Genomic DNA, 23292 nt, shown 5'->3' on the forward strand with positions numbered 1-23292 from the left:
AAAAATAATTTCCTTCAGAGAATTTTAAAACATTTTGCTTCAATTCTCATACAGAATGTAGCCAAATTTTAAAATTTCAGAATCCATCACATAGTGGAACTTCCATTCAACTTCCATTCATGGCGCTTAGGGACATGGTTTAGTGGTGGACTTGGTAGTGTTAGCTTTACAGTTGGACTCGATGATCTTAAGGGTCTTTTCCAACCTAAAAGATTCTATGATTCTACCATTCTAACTCTTCTACTCACTACAGGATACGAACCAAAACCGTTCTTGCACCACTTAATGTTTATTTTTGTTCAGGAGAACGGTTTTCTCTGGAGGACAGTGTGGGAGCCGTCACATCCACTTCAAGATGGTGCAGGTGCAGTGAGCAGCTTTAGGAACTGATTTTTGAGGTGCTAAAACAGGCCTGAAAGTCCCAGATGCTGTCACTGTTCTACCATAATTTCCGGTCTTGCTTTATGTAAAATTAAGATAACTTCTCATAAGGAATAACAGGCCAGGTAAAAACAAAAACTCAACCCTGCATTTTTAAACTGTGTTTTACGTGGTTTAGGTTGCTCCCAGCAGTGTTAATCTCCTAGGAGAGAAAAAAAAAAGTCTCAGATTTTATTTTAGTATAAATCATTTATATCATCCAGGGTTTCTTTTCCTTTGAATAAATCATACAGCAAAGAGCTGCAATATATGCATTGTAGGATATCCTCTGCAAGGTAGCTGGAAGTTTCTCTGCATTGAGTCTGAAGAGGGCTACTAAAAATCCTGTGATTTTTTCCCTCCATTCTTCCATGACCTCCCAGAACTAGGCTACCTTTTTTACCCTGCGGAAGGATCATTATGGATGATCACAACAGGAACATATACCAGGTGAGAAGACATTAAAAGCACACCACTACTACAAAGGTTCAGTCTTGTAGTCCCAGCACAGAGCTAAGGAGCCATTTTGGCAGGACTTCAAAGTATACTGCAGCAACAGCAACTGCTTCTGCAGTAGATTCCTATTTCTAACCCAAGTGAGACCAAGAGGAGGAATGAAAGAGTAGATGGGAGCAATGAGGCTAAGAGTGGGAGCAACAAAAGGGAGCGAATTCCTCATAATGGACCTTTCTTGGCATAGCTTGTCTCATGGATGTTTCTAGGCTCAGGAAGCAAGGACAGATGGATGGGAAAGGACTTCACAGTAAATTATGAAATCCTAAATCTAATAAAAAATTTGTGCCTTTATCCTTTTAAACCTGCTTTTACACCTTTGGTCTTTGTTCTTGTGTAGAGATTCAACATATATTTCCCCACTCCCATTCCCTTAGATAGCATTGCCAAACTAGATTTTTCTAACTCTTTTCCTTAGCACGTGCATTGTTTTACCAGTTCTCAGTCCCTAATGCTAACAACCTTTCTGTGGAAGATCTGTGATATCTTTTCAGACAGGACAAGCAATATGTGTCAGGAATCTCGCCAGCTCTAGGTGACTCATCACATATGGAGGCACCGAATGAAACAGTTTTTTATAAAATTAATCAGAATTTGTAAGCCGTACACAGCAGATTCCCCAAGTCACATTTCGCATGCTCTAAACACTAATTACAATCTGCCATTTAAACCTGAGATGCAAAGACGCTCTATATTGCAACTTTTATTTTATTTGAAGAAGAGAGATTCTCAAAGGCACAATGGCTGTGATATGCTTGTCTCACTAACATGCAGGAGGTAATAGGTGCTGCCTGGCTGAAAATTGCCTCTGTAAGTGAGGAGTTTTACTGTATTTCATATTGCACCACAATTTTTTCATTATGTCATTGCAAAGCCATAATTCTGTTCAAGTTCATTCAAAAGGCCCATGAACCTTAGCAAACCTTTTGATAAATATCTGAGTTTTAAGGCAAGTTTTATGTTTCACCATCAACATTACCAACAGTTTTAATACACCTCAGTATGTTGAGTCTGTATGTGGCAGTATATGTAATCCAGGCAACTGCACAATTCATTGCAGCCATTCATTCAGGTCTGTGAGCCATTGTTATTAATGCAATAATTTTGTACTCTTTATTGCAATAATTTGGTACTCTCATCACAAAAGTGTAAGTTTCTTCTGTTTTTCACTCTCATGCATTCATCAACTCCATTCACACAAAAATTAGATTTTTTCCTTTCCTTTCCTCCTCACCCTTTCCCTCCTCTGAAAAACATGGGCTATCTTTTGTGCTGGCTTTGGCTGGGTAGTGTTAATTTTCTTAGCAGCTAGTATGGGGCTATGTTTTGGATTTGTGCCGAAAACAGTGTTGATAACACAGGGATGTTTTAGTTACTGCTGAGCAGTGCTTACGCAGAGTCAAGGCCTTTTCTGCTTCTCACCCCACCCCACCAGCGAGCAGGCTGGGGGTGCACAAGAAGCTGGGAGGGGACACAGCTGGGACAGCTGACCCCAACTGACCAAGGGGATATCCCATACCATATGACGTCATCTCAGCATATAAAGCTGGGGGAAGAAGGAGGAAGTGGGGGACGTTTGGAGTGATGGTGTTTGTCTTCCCAAGAACTGTTACGTGTGATGGAGCCCTGCTTTCCTGGAGATGGCTGAACACCTGCCTGCCGATGGGAAGCAGTGAATGGATTCCTTGCTTTGCTTTGCTTGCACGTACGGCTTTTGCTTTACCTATTAAACTGTCTTTATCTCAACCCAGGAGTTTTCTCACTTTTACCCTTCCAATTCTCTCTCCATCCCACTGGGGGAGAGTGAGCGAGCGGCTGTGTGGTGCTTAGTTGCTGGCTGGGGTTAAACCATGATATCTTTCTTCTAGCAAAAAGTCATATAGACTGGCTCACCTCCATCTCTGGTCCTGACACATTACTAAAACTCTATTCAGATATTGTTTTTACATCTAGTTTTGGATGCACAGCGCTGCACACAACCCTTATCTCTCTTGTCAGAACTGAAGTCACTCTTTCAACCTCTACTGCCCTTCATACCCACATATAGGACATAATTTGTTGCAAGTGTAACTAATTCTTTTAATTCTCTGATTATTCCTGAGTGATATATGTATATATGATATATATACGAATATAACTTATATACATATATAATTGATATGTGTGAAAATAAATAAATTAAAAGAGAAATCAAAGAGGGAAACCCTGTTAACAGGGTCTAACATTGTTCCTTGTTGTTGTTTATGGAAAGTTACGTGCCAGCTCTGTGAACAGAACTGATCATGATAGAAAGGCAGGGCCAGCCTGCAGAGCTCCCAGTTCCAGCAGATTCCATTCAAGCCACCAGTAGGTTTCTAGCATGCATCTTGCCCACAGCATTAGGCTGTCTGAGCAAAAGGAGCAAAATGCTGCTCCCCCGCGCAGAAGGAAGAATCACATGTAAACAACAAAGTCAGTTTACCTTTAAAGCAGAGTTCATAGCCACTACTGTTGTCAAAAACAGTGTTGAAATCCAATGAAAATCAACACCTATGGTTGAAAAGTTCATATGTTTCATAAGGACTACTCTCAATCTCACTAAGACATCCATAAAACTCCTTAGACTGATCATCTGCTACCAGCAGGGCTGGCAGTGGCTACATAAGGACAATAATTTTAAGTTTAAGAAGATGAATTTTTCTACTGACAGTATTTCATTATTAGGAATAATTTTTCTAGCACCTTAGGGTTACCATGGTTACCAGGTTACCTGTTTCTTTTAAACATTTTTCTGAATTTCTCAAGCACACCTCTATTGAGGATAAAGAATCTCACCCAGAAGATTCTACTAACATAGCTGTACAAAAGAGAACCAGGGAACTGCACCCGTAATCACCCACATTGCTTCACTGTTAGCTTCCTATCCGCTCTGCTTTGGGTTATTCCAACTAGCTGCCTCCAAGACAAGGGAAGACGTGGGGTATCCCTCATGCCAGGGTTGCTCCGATGAGACTGTATGGATGAGATTGTACCAGGCTTGGTTTCCTCCATCCACATTCCCCTGAAAGGGACAAACTCCCCACAGTTCTGGCAGAGAGAATATGGGGTCCTATATGGACAGTTGTGAGCAAAAACATAGAGTTTCCCAGTTTTCTGTCACCGGTCTTATGGCCACTGAGGTACTGAGCCTTGAAATGTGGTTGGTAAATTAAGCGTAACTAAACAAAAAGCAGCACTAACCAAAAAAACTCAGTAGGCTTTGCACCCTCCGGTACAGTGTGCTGCCTAGTGAACCCCTAGGTGTGCGGCACGTACCTGTTTCATGCTATACAACATCACTCTGGTGGGTTACAGCACAGCCCTCAGATCATCTGATTTGCTTTGAAATGAAAAAAAAAAGAAAAACCCACACAACATAGCTTTTGTTTCCTAAGGGCACTACATGGGCTACAGAGGAGACCAAAAGAAAGTGCCATGCCATGTGGACAGTCTACTTAGAGGAGATAGACTGAACTTCACCAATGAAGGGATGAGCCAGGCCATGCCAATCTAGCTCTGATCATCTTTTATTGAGTAGTAAGAAGGCAGCTAGGGGATTCCACTGCCCACTACCACAGCCAATCACAGCAGATAATCTGATTCATAAATTCATCATCTTCTGGTTTTAAACCTTTGGACAAGGACAGGGTAGAGGAGGGAGTTTTGATGTCACTAGTCCACTTGGCAGCCACTTGGAAGGATGTTCTGAAAATCATTACTCTGATCAAAAAACACCCATCTAACTTAGAGCTCAGTTATTCATGGCCAACTTACATAAGCTTGTTTTTACGACAAAATTGTTCCTTAGGTTAAGTAGCTCTTCTTTTTTCCCTACTGCTTACTCCTGTCTGATGTATTTGTCTGAGCTAAACAAGCTAAATTTTAAAACTTTGTCTTACAGGAGACAGACTTTTTGTCTCCTTGGTCATCTTAGTAGCCCTTCTCCAAGCCTATTCTACTTTCTACTTATCATCATTTTAAAAAATTGTTTTTTAATGCAAAACATGTTCTAAAGCCTTCCGTCTGCTGCAATTATATTAATGGCACAGCAGAAGCTTGATTTCCAACTCTTACAGTGAGTATGCTTCCTTTATTGGTTCATGCAGTAAGAATTCAGACATGACAGATGCCTTAAAAATCTGCATTTCTAGGCTTGCAATTTTCTATATTGAAAATATTGTTTATTTTTAGAAATGGGAAGCCATATTCAATACCATTCCTTTCAATTTATTTTGGGCGTGCAATTTAGCAGCCATAGCATAGGTGTCATTGTGGACTAATATATGCAGCTGTCATCACAGTCTCCCATAATTCCTGTGTTGTATATGCCATTGCTTTGCTGTTGTATTGGGTTTGCATGGCAAAGTTTTGGTAGCGGGGGGGCTACAGGGGTGGTTTCTGTGAGAAGGTGCCAGAAGCTTCCCCTATGTCCAAAAGAGCCAATGCCAGCCATCTCCAAGACGGACCCACCGCTGGCCACGGCTGAGCTCATCAGCGACAGTGGTAGCGCCTCTGTGATAGCATATTTAAGAAGGGGAAAAAACTGCAGCACGGTAACAGCCGAAGAGGGGAGCAAGAATATGTGAGAGAAACAACTCTGCAGACACACAGGTCAGTGAAGAAGGAGGGGGAGGAGATGCTCCAGGCACTGGAGCAGAGATTCCCCTGCAGCCCCTGGTGAAGACCATGGTGAGGCCAGCTGTCCCCCTGAAGCCCATGGAGGACCACAGTGGAGAAGATACCCACCTGCAGCCTGTGGAGGACCCCACACCAGAGCAGGTGGCTGCACCCAAAGGAGGCTGTGACCCTGTAGAGACCCCACGTTGGAGCAGGCTCCTGGCAGGACCTGTGAACCCGTGGAGAGAGGAGCCCACGCTGGAGCAATTTGTTCCTGAAGGACTGCACCCCGTGGAAAGGACACACGCTGGAGCAGATTGTGAAGAACTGCAGCCCATGGGAGGGACTCACATTGGAGAAGTTCATGGAGGACTGTCTCCTGTAGGAGGGACCCCACGCTGGAGCAGGGGAAGAGGAGGAAGGAGTGGCAGAGATCACGTGTGATGAAATGACGGCAACCGGCACAATCCCCATTCCCCGTCTCTCTGCACCACTCGGCAGGGGAGGAGGTAGAGAAAATAGGGAGTGAAGTTGAGCCTGGGAAGAAGGGAGGGGTGAGGGGAAGGTGTTTTAAGATTTGGTTTCATTTCATATTACCCTACTCTGATTTGATGGGTAATAAATTAAATTAATTTCTCTGAGTCGAGTCTGTTTTGCCCATGACGGTGATTGGTGAACAATCTCTCTCTGTCCTTATCTTGACCCATGAGCCTTTCGTTATATTTTCTCTCTCCTGTCCTGCTGAGGAGGGGAAGTGATAGAGCGGCTTTGGTGGGCACCTGGCATCCAGTCAAGGTCAACTCACCACAGCTGTTATCACAAGTACCCTGCAACATGTCACATGGTACTAGAAGTTTATGTTTAGGCAGCTCAATCGCAACCTAGACACTTCTGCTGTAGACATCCTCATCTGAGATAGTCACCCTAGGTCATACATCTACCTCTGGTGAGAGGAATTCCATAATCCAGTATGCAAACAGATATGTCAAAAGTGCAGTTTTGACTTCTGGTGAACTTTTTTTGGGATATTTCTTTAAAATATTTTTCCAAGTTTATTTTAAAATAAAATATAACAATGGCAATTCAGTTTTTTTAATTTATTCATATATTTCGTGATACAAACAGCAACATGAAATACAGGACATATTTCCAGTCATATTAGATATGACATGGCAATCTACATTGCTGTTAATATGTCTTAATATGAATAATATGATAATTGAAATGTTCTAATTTTAGAAATATTATTATGAACTGATACTACTCAATTCTGCTGGAAAATCTTATTTTTCTAGATCAGTCTGTGTTATAATCAAACAATTTCATACTTTTGATCTAGAAAGTTAGATGGCTGTTTATATATCTAAGGAACAGCTTTTTGCAGTATCCTAGAAAGATGATTCTCGGCCAACACCAAAATTTTGGAAAGGTTTCTGCACTGGTGAGTATATTGGCTCAGATTCATCCTGCTCCACCTTAGACACCAAACTGAAAGTCTTTGGGATCTGTGGGGAATTTAATTTGTAAATTCTTTCACAGATCTTTTAGCTGGCTAGGGTGATAGGCAGGAAGAATTGCAAGGGAAAAATAGCATTCTTTAAAGCTATATTCTCTATGAAGACAACAGAAAAACAACAGATACCTCTGAAGACCTGCACAGAAAGATCCCCTAATTACAGCAGGTCTTTCTTCCTACAAATATGAAGTCTCCAGCAGATCAGCTTATGAGAGTTGTCAACACCTTAACTATGAATATAAGGAACCAATAGAAAATACTAATTAATTGCTTTCTCTCATCCAATCTTCCTGTATCTCTTTTGTTTCACTTTAGTGCACTAGTAGATCAGAGCAAGAGTCCCTCCTTCCAGCTCACTTTCTCTGAATCTTGCTTTACTGGCAGCACAGGGACTCTGTTTCAAAGGATGTGCATTTATACATTTGTGAAGGTTACTTCCCAGGTGGTTATACACCTTCCTAGAATATAAATGATGGGGATTCGGTCTCCTAGCTAAGGAGATCCTACTTTCCAACTCTCTTATTTCCATGATGAATGGTCTAACTGCTCAGCAGTTAGACAAAAATTGGTGGTAACCACATCTAAAGCTCCAGATTTCTCTAGCAAGTTACTCCTGCGATATAGATAGAGCTTAGATGCCTGAATAAGATTTGCAGAAGAGCTTTGGTGGGAAATAAGTGCTTAACTCCCAAGTATGAACACGCATAGGTCCCTAGAGTTAGGTGCCCAGGGTGGTTCAAGCTAAGTACAGAGCTAACTAATAAATTTAGATGGCCTTAAGCTTAGACAGTCCTGAAAATTTGGATGATTAAATTGATGCCTGGGACTTAAATGAGTTTCAGGAAACTAGGTCCCAATATGCAGGGATTTCAGCTGATGTTCCTTGTTATTCTGTGCTACCTTAAAGTCACTAGAAAAAGAGGTACCTCCAGAGGATTATTCAGCCAACTTAAAATGTGACCCTGGAGATGCCTGTCACCATTGATTACAGAGGCAATTAAGCTTTTAACTTAATTATTAAGTTAAGCTAGTTAGATGCTTTAAGTTAGATGAGATGAACGTAAACCTGATTGCTTCCATTATTTTCATCCTCCAAGTCTCTGAAGAGGATGCTTGAAGTAAGAAATTATGCTTGATACGTACCATATATATTGAGTACCACCACATACATATAGTAGCAACTACATTTCACATTTATACTTAAATACTGTGGTCATTATATGATGTAATAGTAGGACATGCAAGGGGAAATTTATCTCACTTTGACACCTACAAAAGTTACAATACATACATTTTATCTACATTCCCTTTAGAGTCAATAGAGTAAGGTAGGTCCTTTGTGATTCATCTGACTTACTGAAGTCATCTAGCTTCAGCTGAGATGCGTTGCACGCTAGAAGTGCCAATCTCCTCTGCCAGTCACAAAGGGATTCTAGATGGATAGCTCTCATTTGGATGTCTGCAACTCAAATGTAGGAGAAATTAACCTCTCCTCAATTCCATCTTGTATACTATGGCATAATATTGTGCATTTCTGTTTGTGTGTTTGAAATAATAAAAGATACAAAAAGAAAAGCATACTTCTGAAGATAATTTTAATTTTAAACTGAAATTTTGTAAAATATTACAATTTGCTTTACAAATAGCTTTGGGGAAAACTTTGATTTTTAAAAAAATCAGACTCAGGGGAAATTGAAAATCTCAGCTATTTCCATAGCTTTTACTAGGCAGTGATAGAAATACTTGTTCCTGTTCCTTAAAATCAATCAGTTGATGATGTCTAGGTACAAAACACAGTCTTTATGTGTGTTTTGGAATAAAATAGCCCATGTAATTTTATATTTTACACTTAAGGACACTCAGCTGAGAATGCCATGAACACATTGCCATCCATAATTTAGTTTTGCATGTAATTTCATGCACATTATGAAATCATCTCAAGCCTACTGTGTGTCTACAGAAACCTCATATTTTTGTAAGTGAATCTCACTTAGGCTGCACACCTCAAAGTCATTGTTAAGATAACCAATGCAGCCCAAGAATACAAGTATTAATTTGATAAATTAATTCCACAGATGTATTTATCCCTTGACTAATGAAGACTTTAAACACCTCGATAAGTAAACGAAGGGGTAATGTTCCCAGAAGCATTTGCCTAAAGCAATTTGAGGTTATTCAGCAACTGGCACAATGCACAAAGTCACAGTAAATTTAAGTTTGCGTACTGCACTTGGTTCAGCCCCTACAGAACTGGCAGCGAAAGAAGCAGTTCATCCCCTGCTTCGGTGATTTCTTATGAGGTAGTTTGCCATAGAGCCTGCTGGATCTTTTTAAAAGGTTTTCAACTAGAAAAAAGTTAACCTAGCAGGTAACATATATTGGGGAAAGAAATTAAACTGAAAAACATTGTGCGACATCCCCCTTTCCCTCCCATTTATTTTCTCTTACAGTGTTAACACAAGGCCAGATCTTTAGTAGATTGACTGTATAATATATTACCTGCCTTTAGACTCCAGTGCAAGGGTTACTCTGCTTCAAGCTCCCACTCTCTGCTTAGTTGGAGTCTAGAGGTATTGTGGAAGGGAACTGCTGGTCAGTCTGTGTAGATTGCCATCCATTAGAGTGGCCCAGCGGATCAGTCAAGGCCATGTTGGGTGAGCCAGCTCTGAAGCATGTAGCTACAAAATTGTGATGACTAGTCTTCGCACTACCTGTGCAGTGCATTATGTTTTCAGACCTCTCCCAAGTTCTGAAATACAAGAAGAATTTGGTCCTGAAACCTGCTTTGAACTCTGATTTGTGACAGCCTGCTAGGGAGAGCACATACCGATGTAGGACCAGATTCCTACACAAGCATCACACCTGCCCATATCCCCCCATATCATTTGGAGAATTTCACTATTACTGGTAAGCTTCGGATCTTATAAAGAAGTCCACCGAGTTGCTGGATGAATGTTCACTGCATGCTCCCAGCAAGCCTGATGTACCCAGGCTATATTTTGCTTATTGCGGGTGCACTGTTGCCTTGCAGTCACCGTGTGTTTGTCAAGGTGTGCGGAACAGTACTGCAGGCAAAACAGGTCATCAGAAATCCTTGACATGGGAGCTGGAGGCAGAAAAACCAACTCACAGGTTCTGGAAGTTAACAGGTAAGGTGGCTCCATCTCAGAAATGGCCCCACTTCACAGACCGATCATCAACTTCACTGCAGTTGGGAAAAGATTTGAAATGTTCAGAGAACTGGAACTAAATAAATATGATTTTTTCATATCTTAATTAGACATGCTTAGGGAAACTACTTAGATAGACTAATAATAAATTAAATACTGCTTCACAAAAATGTTTTTTGTAATTATGGTGGAAGTTGTGATGCAGTCTGAAGTTATTATCAAACATAATTACAACATTAAGAAGGCTACACAGAATCTTTCAGTTGTGACGGCTTAAAGATATAGTATTGTGCCACTTGAACAAAATACTGTTCTCTAACATCTTCACATAGAAAATTGTTAATAGGACTGACCTTTAGCTGAGGGGAAGTGAAAAAGACCGGTAGATTATAGGACTAAAAGGCATCTGTGAAAAAAATCTTTAAAAAAAAAACAGTAAGAAAAGAACATTCTTGGAAACCTATTCAACGAATAAAAACTAAATCATAGAATTTATTCAAACAAAAGATGAAATAAATACTTTATTTTTTAAATAACACTAGTGTCGTGGTATGATGATTTGAGAATTGTTATCAGTGTGTGAATTTCCTATGAAGCCAGTTTAAACTCTTCTCACAGGTATAAAAAGATGACGTGCTCAGAGAAAGTAAACATACACTTTCTTCAGCAATCAAAAACCATTTCCAGGTTCACAGTTTTACAGACCTGTTTTAAAAGGCCCATGGTCTAGTGTAAGGAAATGTGTGAAAACAGTTAATTGTCTTTCTTCCTTTTTCCCATATTTATATGAAATCTATTCTGTCAGGTGAAAAATTCAACTAAAAATTAGCTAAATACAATTGTAAATAAAAGCAAAGCTGCAGGAACACATTTTAAATACTCAAGATACTTAAGAACATGGGGAAAATGACAGTATGTTTCAGCTGGCAGATTCTACTGATTCATATGCAACATAATGCTTCAACGAAAATAATTTGCCAAGCATATGTGATCTCTTGTTTAGATACCTAACTGTAATACTGTCAGGGAAGAAAGTATTTCTTCATCTTTTGGGATGGAATCATCATCCTTAATTTTGGAAAACCAGGATGCACAAATTTGTGGATTGCATCTCCAGCTTTGACTAGCATTGTAGCTCAGAGCTTGCTGTTCTGAACCCTGAAGAAGACAAATTAACTCTGCAACATTTTAACAAAGACAATAAAAGAAAGAATACTACTTTGGTAGAGATATAGAAATCCATGGTTGGAAGGAACAGGGATATATAAGTAAAAACTTTGTCCGTGGGCTAAGTCTTCTGCAGCATCTTGGTCTGACTGGAGGGTGATGTCAGTCTCTCTTCACTCTCATTGGTCCTAATCATGAAATGCTTTCCCTACAAAGAGCAGTGGTGTGATAGTAGAGATACCTGACACAAAGCTAATGAAAAAGGCCATGGGTCAGGTGTGAGGAGCAAGGATAGACTTCAATCTCTCTAACTAGCAGCTACTCTCTAGGTGCCTTGAGAGCCAGCACCCCTGAAGTACCTCCTTCCTTCATCAGCACTGGAAAGAGGCAGGGGGCTTTGAAGGCATAGTAAGTCAAGGTATCTAGCTTGAGATCTTCCTCTAGAGGTTTTCAAAGGCACTTACTTTGTGAGAAGTACTTCTTTAGATGTCTAAAAATTTTGACTGAAGCACAAAGCCAATGTTAAATGAGCTGGTTTTCCCTCTCGTCTTCCCCCCCCTCCATTAGCAGCACACAGACACAAACATATGGATAATACCTGTTGTACGTATCTGTTGTAGATGCTGTCTGTCAAAATCAAGAGAAGACCTTGAGAACTGAAGGAAAGATATAGAAAAAAATATACATAAATAATGTATCAGAGGAAGTGGGGATTTAATAAGTAGAAAAAGTCTCAGATAATAAATTTGACTTTTAAACAGGAACAAAAAATGTCACTCTTGCTTGAGCTGGATTTTAATGCAAACTTCAAGGTGTAAGAAGTGTGGAAAATCAATAGCAAATCCCAGTGTCCTTATGCTGAGATATTCAAAATGTTAGCTCTAATGGGAGTCATATAAAAGCAGCCATAAACCAGTGATGATCAGTTCACACATGTGCTGTAAAGAGATACAGTTCAGAATTTAAATACCTCATATATCTTTTGTAAAAAGCTTTTCCCCCCTCCTATAATAATAAGTTTAAACAACACTGCAGCCTTTTTCAAAACTGAGACCACAGATGTGAAGATAGATAATTTTTGAGAAATTATTTTCTCTTCTTGGGTAATTATCATTAATGAAAGAAAAAAAATCTTAAATCCTAATAAATCAGAGACAGAATTGACTGACCATGCATCCAAATTGCTGCATTATTCACACTGGAATTACTCCAAAGATTAGCTGCAAATTGCCCTCTAAATTGAATTTATGGTTTCATTTTTCATAACTACTGTGTTGTGACAGATGAGAGGAATCTCTGAGAAAAATGACAGTGATGGACCCAATTTCTTAGTACTCTATCTTCAAGACAGAACTAAACTATCTCTATTTACCGTTAGGTTTTGTACAATCTATTTTGGCAAGCATAAAAACCTGTTATGAAATACAATATATCCTATTTTATACATCAGTCAGTAAAAATATCACAGAAAACCTCAAGATTTCATTTAAAAAAGGAGGCCAATCAAATTAAAATAAAATGAAGTTTCACAGACAGACACCGTACAGATAAAAATACCAATTTACACCTATTTAAAAGCTTGCACTCTATCATCACTGTGCATCTTCTCTCTATTCCAAATGATCCTCAATGTCTGTGTAACATGTAGAATAGGAAAGAAAATTAAGATACCAGGGTATCCTGAAGTGGCCACACCACACTGGGGTTTGGGATCTTTGTTGGGGACTTGTTTTGTGCTTTTCTTGTACAGTACCTAGCAGAAATGGAGCTTGACTGTCCAAGGTAATGTGGCAATACAAGCTATAAATAATAATTACAACAATAATCTCCAAGTTCAACAAAGCTTCTGGGCTGGTACATAAAAACTGAAATACTAGACTGCCAGATATTAGAGACAAATGTTTTGCCCTGAAATGGCTCTTATGTATAACTTGTATCAAGCAGGAAAAATAAAAACATGGTTTTTTTCAGGTTTTCAAACTAGGTTTGTTTAGTCCAGGCCTCTTGGGCTAGAAATAATTGAAAGCAAGTTTGAGATTACGCTTAGGTCACAAACATAGTTGATGCCTGAAGCTTTTCAGGGACAAAAAATATGGGAACGTTTATAATGTAGGTTAGATAAAGTCAGTACAAGTGCTACAGATAACTGCAGTTTAGATATTTCTAGCACACTAAGTGAGAACCTGCATCTTTCTTTCATATTAGAAAAATATGGTTTAATAACTGCACTAACAACAAAAGGCCAGAATCTTTCACACCTATTCATATTAACATTGAACTTCCTTTTCAAGGAAGTTGTCTCCGGTAAAGTCTTCTGAGTTTGACTAAGAATCTATCCCACACCGCCCAGTGTTTATGGGGCAGGCTATGTTTTTGAGGCATTTTACTTATCTTTTGCAGTACAGAGACTCATCTAATGGGTCCAGGATCAGCACAGGCATTCCAGCAGATCCACCAGCTCTGAGAATTCCAGCTCTTCTCCCAGAATTCAACTAATAACAACAGCAATAACAGTAACATTAATAATAATTGATAGAGGTTTTCATTACTCAGTTCTCAAAGTTCATTAGTATTTATACATGTCAAAACCCAAGGACAGCAAATGAAGTTGCTCAGAGTACTTCAGCCATCCAGGATCGACGTCTCCCAACTCTCAGTCCACCACCATCCACTAGGGTCCTCTACAAGTAGTTATGAGTACCTTATCCAGAAACTCTATCTAAACCATGGGGCTGATGCACTCCATGATGTGTTTCACAGTGTTAGCTCCCTGATCATTGAAATAAACGCATCTGCTGGAGTTTGCCATGGCTTACTTCATGCCGTATGGTCATATTTCTTCATAGGATAGGACAGAAACCTGGTAGGGAGAAGACAGAAGGCAGCGCCTGGTCAGGTCTTGTTCAGAAATGTAATCAGGTCGTGGTGTGCACCCTGATCCAGGAGCAGGGTAGTGCTCCCTCCCCCTGAACACCCCAAAAGGTCCTTATCAACTCCATATGCACAAAAAATTTCCATTTGCTTTCCTGATATCATGATAAAAACAATAGCATAAATATGTAGCAGAATAGATCAAGGAAGAAGAATTACCTGCCTTTGATGGTAATTATATATAACTGTCAAAAAACGATGCAGTTTTCAAAGCACTGCGCAAAAAGATAAACTAATGAATCAACGCAAGACCATCCTAGTTATTACAAAGCAAATTAGGTGGAGTGATGTTAACCTTATTTTTCATATGAAGAATAGAAAAGGAAGGACCTTATGTTTTAAACTGCACAATTAGAGCAGCAACATATTTATGATTACACACACATATTTTCTCTATGAAAAGAGCACTAAATTGTTTATTCAAGGTCACAGAGAAAGTTTAAGGCAAAACAAAGAGTAGACCAGTGCTCCACCTAATTTTTAGGCCTGTATTTTAAATGAAAGATTCTCCTGCAATATGCACAGTAAAAATAGGTAGTCTTACTCTTTTAAGTTTTTCACTTTGGCAGATATACAATCTATATGCAAATAGATATACACTTATTTTTCTGTAACCGCATAAGCAATGATTTGAACTGGCAGTAAGCAGCAGCATGAAGTTGGCAATGGAAATTACAGCCATGAACATTTCCCATGTCCACTCCGCCACAGCCTTAAGACCCTGATTTAGCATGATTAAGCCAAAGGATGCTGAATCCCAGTCAAACACAGTGTAAGTGTGAGATGGGCTGTCTCCTACTTTTCAATTTGCTTTCATAATAGAGCACTTTTCATGTAAGAAACATGATCAATTTGAAGCAGAGGTAAGATTAGGTACTTCTAACAAGCATCTTATTTGACCTGACTGCTCTTTTATTTGAACTTGCAAACATCACGAGCTCTCCAGAAGAAAGAAACTGAAACATTTTTAGCAGTATATTTTCAAAGGAAAATGTGGTTTTGTTCAAGTGGAATCCTTTTATGGGAACATAGTTTAAAAAGAAATGAATAGGAAAACTTACAGAACTTTTTCGGACTTTCTCAGTTCATTTCTACTGTATCTAAACAACTGATAGATTCATTAACAATTTTTTATTTAATTAACAATTGCATTCATTTCACTTTTATAATATTATTTGAAATTCTAAATATTAAACTGCTGCTATATCTAGTTGTAAGTTTCATTATCATATGATCGAACACTATATTGTCTGCTGTATTATGTTGCTCTATGATTACTACTAAGAGTATTACTTTCTAACATCATTTTAAGCCACGTATTTTCACATCCAGTATAAAATGATTTAACGTTCAAAAATTCAGAAGAATGCCTGCTTTCTTCACAATGCGTATTTTATGAGATATTTATAAATTTAAGCTTTTTTTTTTTGTTGCTTTTTTGGATACTAGGTGAAAGTGTCAAAATATCTAGAAGAATGGAATTGCTTTCTACTGTTTCCTAGCCAACTCCCTTTCAAAGTGCTCCTAAGAGTGCTTTCTCATTTTACAAGTTCAACTGAGTAAGAGCACCTATGCTACATGATGCTGAGGATGAATGCATTTGCAGATCTGTATTTCCTCATCCCTGCACATTATGCTAATACACAATATCCTTAGTTAGAAAAAAAATTATAAAAATAGAATTATATAAATGGAAAAGTAAGCATTGAACGGTAGTCCCATTACAAGTAGGAAAGGGAAAATAGACACAAGTAACTTAACCACAGCATTCACAGCGTCTAGACACTACAGCATTTAAAATGTCTAATTTAGACTTATGTTCAGTTAGAGGCAGACCACTCTCGCAGCCCTCTATTTCTTGAGCTTTGTTCCTAATCTTTTTTGTAGTTTCTAGGGTTTGGTTTTTCTGTTTCATTTTGTTTGAGAGTTGATGCTTTTTTGCTGTATTTGTTCCTGTTCACAACAATAAATATCATAATATCATGATAGTGGTTCCAGTGAGACACCACTTGGAACCATTAATTTAAAATGTAACAAAATCTTAGAAGAAAGCCCATTCCCATCCAATTTTTGAAATTCAGAGGATCTGCACAGTTCAGATAAACCACACAGACATCTCAAGTTTCTGGCTGTGTGTGTCAAAAATGAATGTCATTTGCAAAGCTCTTTCAAAAACCTAATCAACCAAAAGGTTCAAATGGTTTGGTGACTTGGCAGATTTCTCCAAAAAATGTGTTAACTATATCTGGTCACTGAAACCAGCTGGCTCCTGAAGGTTACATGTCTTCCTTAGAGCAGGGTAGTTTCCTGCAATTACTGCTACCGAGTCTGGCTTGCTCAGATTTATCACCGTAGTTCTGGAGTTCCCCAATTAAACCCCCATTATCAGTCAAGGTAGCAGCTATCACAATAACAGGATTATTTCCACTGGTTTCAATAGCTAATTTGGGGCTGATTTGTTCTTTCAGACCATTTTTCCTTTGTCTCTTCATTTGGCTTCAGAGTTATATCTTTTAAAAAATTAAAAAAAAAAAAAAACTGTCACCATTCAGAAGCTTCTCAAAATTGTTTTGTACATCTCTGGATAAGTCCCGGGGTGGAACATAAACAAGGTACGAGGCCTTGAGTGAGCCATCTTCTCTGGAGGAAATTCACAGTGAGAACAATGTTCTGGGACAATTCTCACAAGAATGAAAATTACTGACTTTTTATGTGGTTATCATTTTCAAATATCCTGTCTTGTTTCGATATATCACAGCATGGAACTCCACTGTGTAAAATATTGTTCTAGTCAGTGTACGCACAGTCATTCATTAATTAGGAGCTAGGGATCTTCTTTGCCCCAGCAGAATACAATTTAAGAACATTGTTTTGTACTATGGAAATGTGCTAATGAGAGCTATAAAACAGCAAATACTCTGATACTCACTGTGCTTTCAATTTTCTTGCACGTATTGTGAACTAAAAAGGTATTTCAGGCCATAAGAGCCTGATTAGGCCAAAGAGAGATTAGAGATTGACTTCAGTGCAATCAGATATATTGTCAAATGTGAAAAATACAAAGATCAACAAACTGCACTTTATTGATGGGAATTCACCAACACAGAATTAAATATAGTGCATTTTATAATGCATTTTATAGTGCATTTTAACTGCATTAAAGTATGTATACTGTAATTAATAGAGTACGTATGTATAGAACACTTTTTCTTTTTGCCAGGATAACTGAGCTCTTAATCTCACCTTTCCAGTAGTATTTTTTTTCGTTTAAGATGAACTGGAAAAAATGAAGTCCTTTTTCTATTATGAACCAGCATGCTCTGGTTATAGTTGTCCTATAATTGAAACTAATGTTCAGTGAGGGCAGCACTCCTAGGTTTTGCTGCATAGTGCTATTCATGGATCAATTAAAGTTAGCAGCAGAATATTTGTCAAAAATGTATCCAGACCAGTAGAAATTAAGTGTGGGGCAGAGAAAAAAAATGTAATTTCCCATTTTTTTGTGAATTAATAATCAATTTTTATATCTTCAGTTAAATTAGGAATCTGATTTTTTCCAATACGTGCAGAAGCTGTTCTGACATATAGAAGCATGGCAAAGTAAGACATATTGTAATAATTAGCTGAATTATTCCTGGCATGCCACGAACAATTACAGGATTAATAACTACCCAACCAAATAGTGTTATGTTGGAATAAATTGACCGACAAGGGTTTTCAGTTAGGAAATGAAGCTCAGATGGATCATCAATAAAAACTACTGTGGAGAACAGACTTTTAAGAACTTCAGTGTTTTACATTTACAAAATACGGATGTGATAACTGTGCTTAATGACTGGAAGAAGCTATTTAAAAATTCATTTAGAATATTTTGCCCTCTTTAATTGCCTGGCCAAAACCACAGCCTTTGAAAGACACACTAATGTACCATGCAACCTATATTTAATTTTGTGTTCTGATCAAAATAAAAAACTTGATGGGGCCCTTAATTAACCCCCTGCCTTCTTACAGAAAGGTGATTTTTTGTTTTTTTTTTTTTCTCATTTGCAATTCTGCTCAGTTTACTGTATGCAATGTTGGGTTACTTATGGCATGTGACACCCTGACATAGAATACAACGCTGTTTATTAGGAAGAGTGCAATATGCAAACTCAGGCTGAAATTCAGCAAGGTATTTAAGTACGTTTCTAATTTAGTGCTTGCAAGAAATCCCATTTGCTACAACATAACTACTGCTTCCAATTAAGCACACAGTTTACTACCTAACGGAGTCAGGATGTTAATTCATGATATTGGAGCCTTTCACATTCTCTTTGTAAAAGAGTTAAGAATGATATCAACATCACAGGAGGTCAAAACACATATTAAAGCATGGGTACAGGCACATCATAAGAACTAGAGCAGTATAGCTATACTGGAATGCTTGCCTAGACTTAAAGCTGATTTTTAATTGTTTTGGTGAAGCAACAGGAGGGTTACGCCAGATGAGTATTAGCCCAACCCTGTAGTTTTATAGGCCCTCCCAAAAGAGGACCATAATTCGTTTTTTTCACCATGGGTTTTTATTTTTTAACTTATAAAAGATAACTCTTCAGTTTTTATGTTGCTGTTTGCAAAGTACAGTCTTTCAGAAATGAACAAAAGAAAGACTTCCGATAACTCTTCATTAGCAGGTAATGTTGTCCCATCTTATTCTGGCAGTGAGGAATCTCTGAAAATAATGCATTTTTGTGGGCTCAGAAAGCTGACACTCAGGAGGCTCTTGCAATTCCTGGAGTTGTTACTACAAGTCCTGATAAACACAAAACACTTGGTGAGGAGAGTGCAACAGGGTCGCAAGACATGACATTAGGCGTCTGAGCAGAGCCTAAGGACTTGCTAGTCCAGACTTCGTGTGGAGGTGGGATCAGGCAGGCAGCAGCACAAGACAAAGGAGAAAGCAGGCAGTTTGACTGTGGAGTTGACCTGGGAAATATTCACTGATGGCTGATCCATTAGGGTTGATAAAAGGCCTATAAAAGGTAGCAAAGCCCCGGTCACTTCATGACAGGAGGTCCCTACAAGCAGGACGACAAAGTCAATCCACAGGCAAAAGCTATATTGTAAGGTCAGTATTGTCAACTACTATGTGCAAGGACAGCTTACTTGCAATATCTTTACATCTCTTTATCTTTAAGTGTATTAGATTGTTTGCAAAGGAAAGCTGTGCAGTCATATATTTATTTTTCCTTGAACGTGTCCTCCTTTTTTCTTAGGGTTCTGCCCTCACTCCCTACCTAAAGTTCAGGCAAAAGTTAAGCATCCTCATTAGATAGATCAGACTGAACATTAAGTGCCTAATCACATGCTTTACTTATGCCTATAAGTAAGAGCAAACTGTCAAGCTATGCAATACAGATGAATTTGGATACTTTTCAACTTAATCAAATAAGACTGCTGTAGACAGCTGCAATGCTTGTTTATTTTTCTAAGCCCACCTGCTATCCTAGCACTATACAAATTTAAAGTATTTATGAGTTTGATTTCTCATGTTTTCCATGTTCTTTGGAACTATGTGTTGCCAAGATAAATACAAATTCTAATCTACAATGTGATTTTGCTGCAGTTTAAAGCTTCCTCTTCCCTATGAGCTTCCTATACATTCTAGCATATAGTGGGCCACAGTTAAGAATCTAGCACCAGAAAAAAAACCAATGTCAATTACCTTACACCTAAAATTTTGAATGGAGAAGAGGCTAGAAGATCATATGCTTTTTTGGAAAAGATTTTCATGTCTCCCCCATATTGCATCTGCATGCTACTATCAGCATGCAAATAATAATGAAATACTAGGCCATTCAGCTAAGAATCCATTTACTCCAACAAAGGTCAAGTTCACAATACCCTACAGACCATATATAAAACTGCTATCAGATTTATTTCCCTTCCAGATCAGTCCATTGAATTTACATACTTAAACAAACTAGCATCTAAAATTTGCCTCCTCGTCATTGCTTCTTTTATAGTCCTCAAAGGAAATTATTTTAGTTTCACATCTTTATCTTGCATATCCAAGCATATCCTCACCTTGTTGCTGTAGATTTAGAGACCATTATCATGCATGGTTATATACCTGCTAAATTGACTTTAGTCTTTCAATGTGATCTAAATTGTGTTTAATCTGCTCTCTTAATACTAATGGTGCTCTGAGAGGTGAGCACTTCACAAGCTGAGGAACTTTAATTTGATGCCTTTTGTACAACCCAACTCTTCAAACACATCTTTAAATGGATAAAGGCTCTGTACTTTCTGCATCAATATTGTCAATGCATGTGTAACCTTTAGAGCAATCTCACTGCAAAATGATTATTTCCCCCATAGGAAAGACAGATCACTCATTTAATTAGACATTTCCCCCCTCAGAAGTTTCTTAAGCTGTGACTATATGACACAGCAGTTTTGCAAGATCTAGTATACTCAGTGGTGTTTTATTTAGGGAGGAAGTACTTAGAATAGCTCAACTTTTTTTTTCTTTTGGGGTGTATTCCCACTCTGACAGATTTGAGAATACTGTTCCCAGGTTTTCCAGTTGTAATCTGTTTTTCCTGTGAACTCAAAGTGGATTAACTTTCTTTTTTCTTTATTACTTCTGTCGTCTTCTGTCACTTGTCATATTTGATGAAGATGAAACAGCAAAAGGTCCATGTGTAACACCTGAAAACCACTTATTTACTTAACACAAACTACAAACACTCATGCAAAACACAAAAACTGGAGATTACCGTGATACAAGCTAACTGTGAATCAAGTTATCTTTTGCTCTGCAACTCAACAAGACTATACTAATTTTTTCCATGTCACCAACTTTTGTCTATTTAATTATTTGTATGACAATAGTACAAGGAGCTCTTAACTAACAAGAATCTACTGCATACATGTGTACCAGGAGGGACTCTTTCGTTTGAGTCATTGACAACAGAAGACAGAAAGAAAAAAAAAAAAGGCATGGAAAAATGAAGGCTTCCCTAAACTAACACTCTGGTAAAAAATCAACATCTGCTATCTTCATCCTTTTACACTCTAAAACCTTTTTTTTTATTATTTTATATCTATATCACTCAGAGGCGAGCTTTGCGGTGTCAGAGCAGTCCAAATTTCTTTGCCTGGAAAGAAAGGACTGATCACCAAGGAGAAGGTGGTGACTTGGAGGTGACTTTGGAGATGTTGGGAAGTTGCAACTGAAGTCTCTATCACTGATACTGTGACACCCCAGGGAAGCTGAAATCCAGATCGTAAGACTAGAACTCCATTGCCTTAAGCCAGCAAGCCACGGTGCCTTGTACATCCTGAAATATGGAGAACATATCAGGTCCAGCCACAGAAATCCTCTGGAAGTAATTTGATTCCTTGTACTGTTAGTACAGCTTTTGCCATAAAATAGCAACCCTTAAATAGCTACTTAAGCTTTTCAAAAGCTCACTGCCATGATTTTGCTTTGAACTATATGCCTGGCTTTGCTTAAACAAAAGGCAGCTTTTTTCTGGCCTTGTGCTCCCATTGGTCTTTTTTTGCACTCTGAGACTGGAAACTGTCACACAGTGAGAAATACAGAGTGAACTTAAATTCTCAATACTTTCTGCTGTTGCCATATCTGATGAGTATCACCTGCCTTAGCATTCACCACGCTGTCAACAGTTGTTAACCCCATTGGGCAGATTTTTGTTTGTTAACTTATCTCGTCATTGCCAGCCTTGAGGTTATGTACACACAGATGGCTTATAGGCCTCATTTTTCCTTTGTGTTTATTGTAATTGGAGCTAAACAAGAAACTTGTAGCAAGCAATTTATTTTATGACTTTCATTTTTCTTCCATTCCTTTTCATCAACTGTCCAGGAACTGATCTTGAATTTAGCCATCATTTGAATTTAACCGAATAAATTCAGGAAAAAGGTTTTGGCCAACAATTGGATTGTAAACAAGTCACTGACACCGTTTGCTTTCCCAAATTTGAGCTGTTTGATCAGCAGACTGTTCAAAAGTTCCATTCCTACTTGTTTCTTAGGTTAACTTTAGGACTGAGTGCATGAGGTTGAGTGCAAATACTGGGACTGATAGATGTGAAAATTCACTTTTGTCATAATTTTTCTACATGTCCTTAAACTCTTTCAACCTTGATTCATTCCCTGCAAAAATCTTCCTACTTCCACTAGTATCAAACTGATTTTCTCACCAGTAGGGTTATGCTAGGAGCTCTGCAGTTTGCCTTTATGAGTATAAGAAATAAACAAAAGAGCAGCACACAATGCCTTTTCAAAAAACGACTAATATGCACAGTATGTATTTGCTTGACTCAATTTACAGTTCTGAATGGGCTCCGTGGCTTTCAAAAGAGCTTAAAGTAAGTGCAGTCTCTTTGGGAAACTATCACTGTTACCCATGTCTGCCTTGCCTTTCCAGCACAACAATTCCTTTTCTGGCGCCAAGAATAGATTAAATCTAACCCCAGTTTTAGGATGGGCATGACTAGAGGGAATTCATGCACACGAAATGCCACTTGCAGAACAGTGAAGTCTGAGCCTAGTATTGCCTTCTTTATTATTGGCAAATTATTTTAGAAGACTGACCCGCTTCTGTATAAAGAAGTGAGAGATACTCTCAAGCCAGACATAAAAAACCCCACCAAAACAAAACAAAACAAAAAAAACCAAACAAAAACAAAAACAAAAACCCACATAGTTTCTAAGGATATTTGTTCCATGCAATCTCTCATCCCACAATACTGAAATGGTTGTCAGAGGGCCTCCAGAGAGGAAGGAGCATAACTTTATCAAGTAGGAATCCCTTTTAGAAACAGAAAAAAGTAACCACCTTCTTTGGCCTTGAAGATCCCAGCACAGTGCCCTGTGGGAGCGGAGGGAGTCACTGTAAGGAGCTGCCATCCTCTTCACAGAAAGCCTACT

Source organism: Calonectris borealis, chromosome 1 (genome assembly GCF_964195595.1).
Source record: "Calonectris borealis chromosome 1, bCalBor7.hap1.2, whole genome shotgun sequence".
In the NCBI taxonomy this organism is placed as follows: Eukaryota; Metazoa; Chordata; class Aves; order Procellariiformes; family Procellariidae; genus Calonectris; species Calonectris borealis.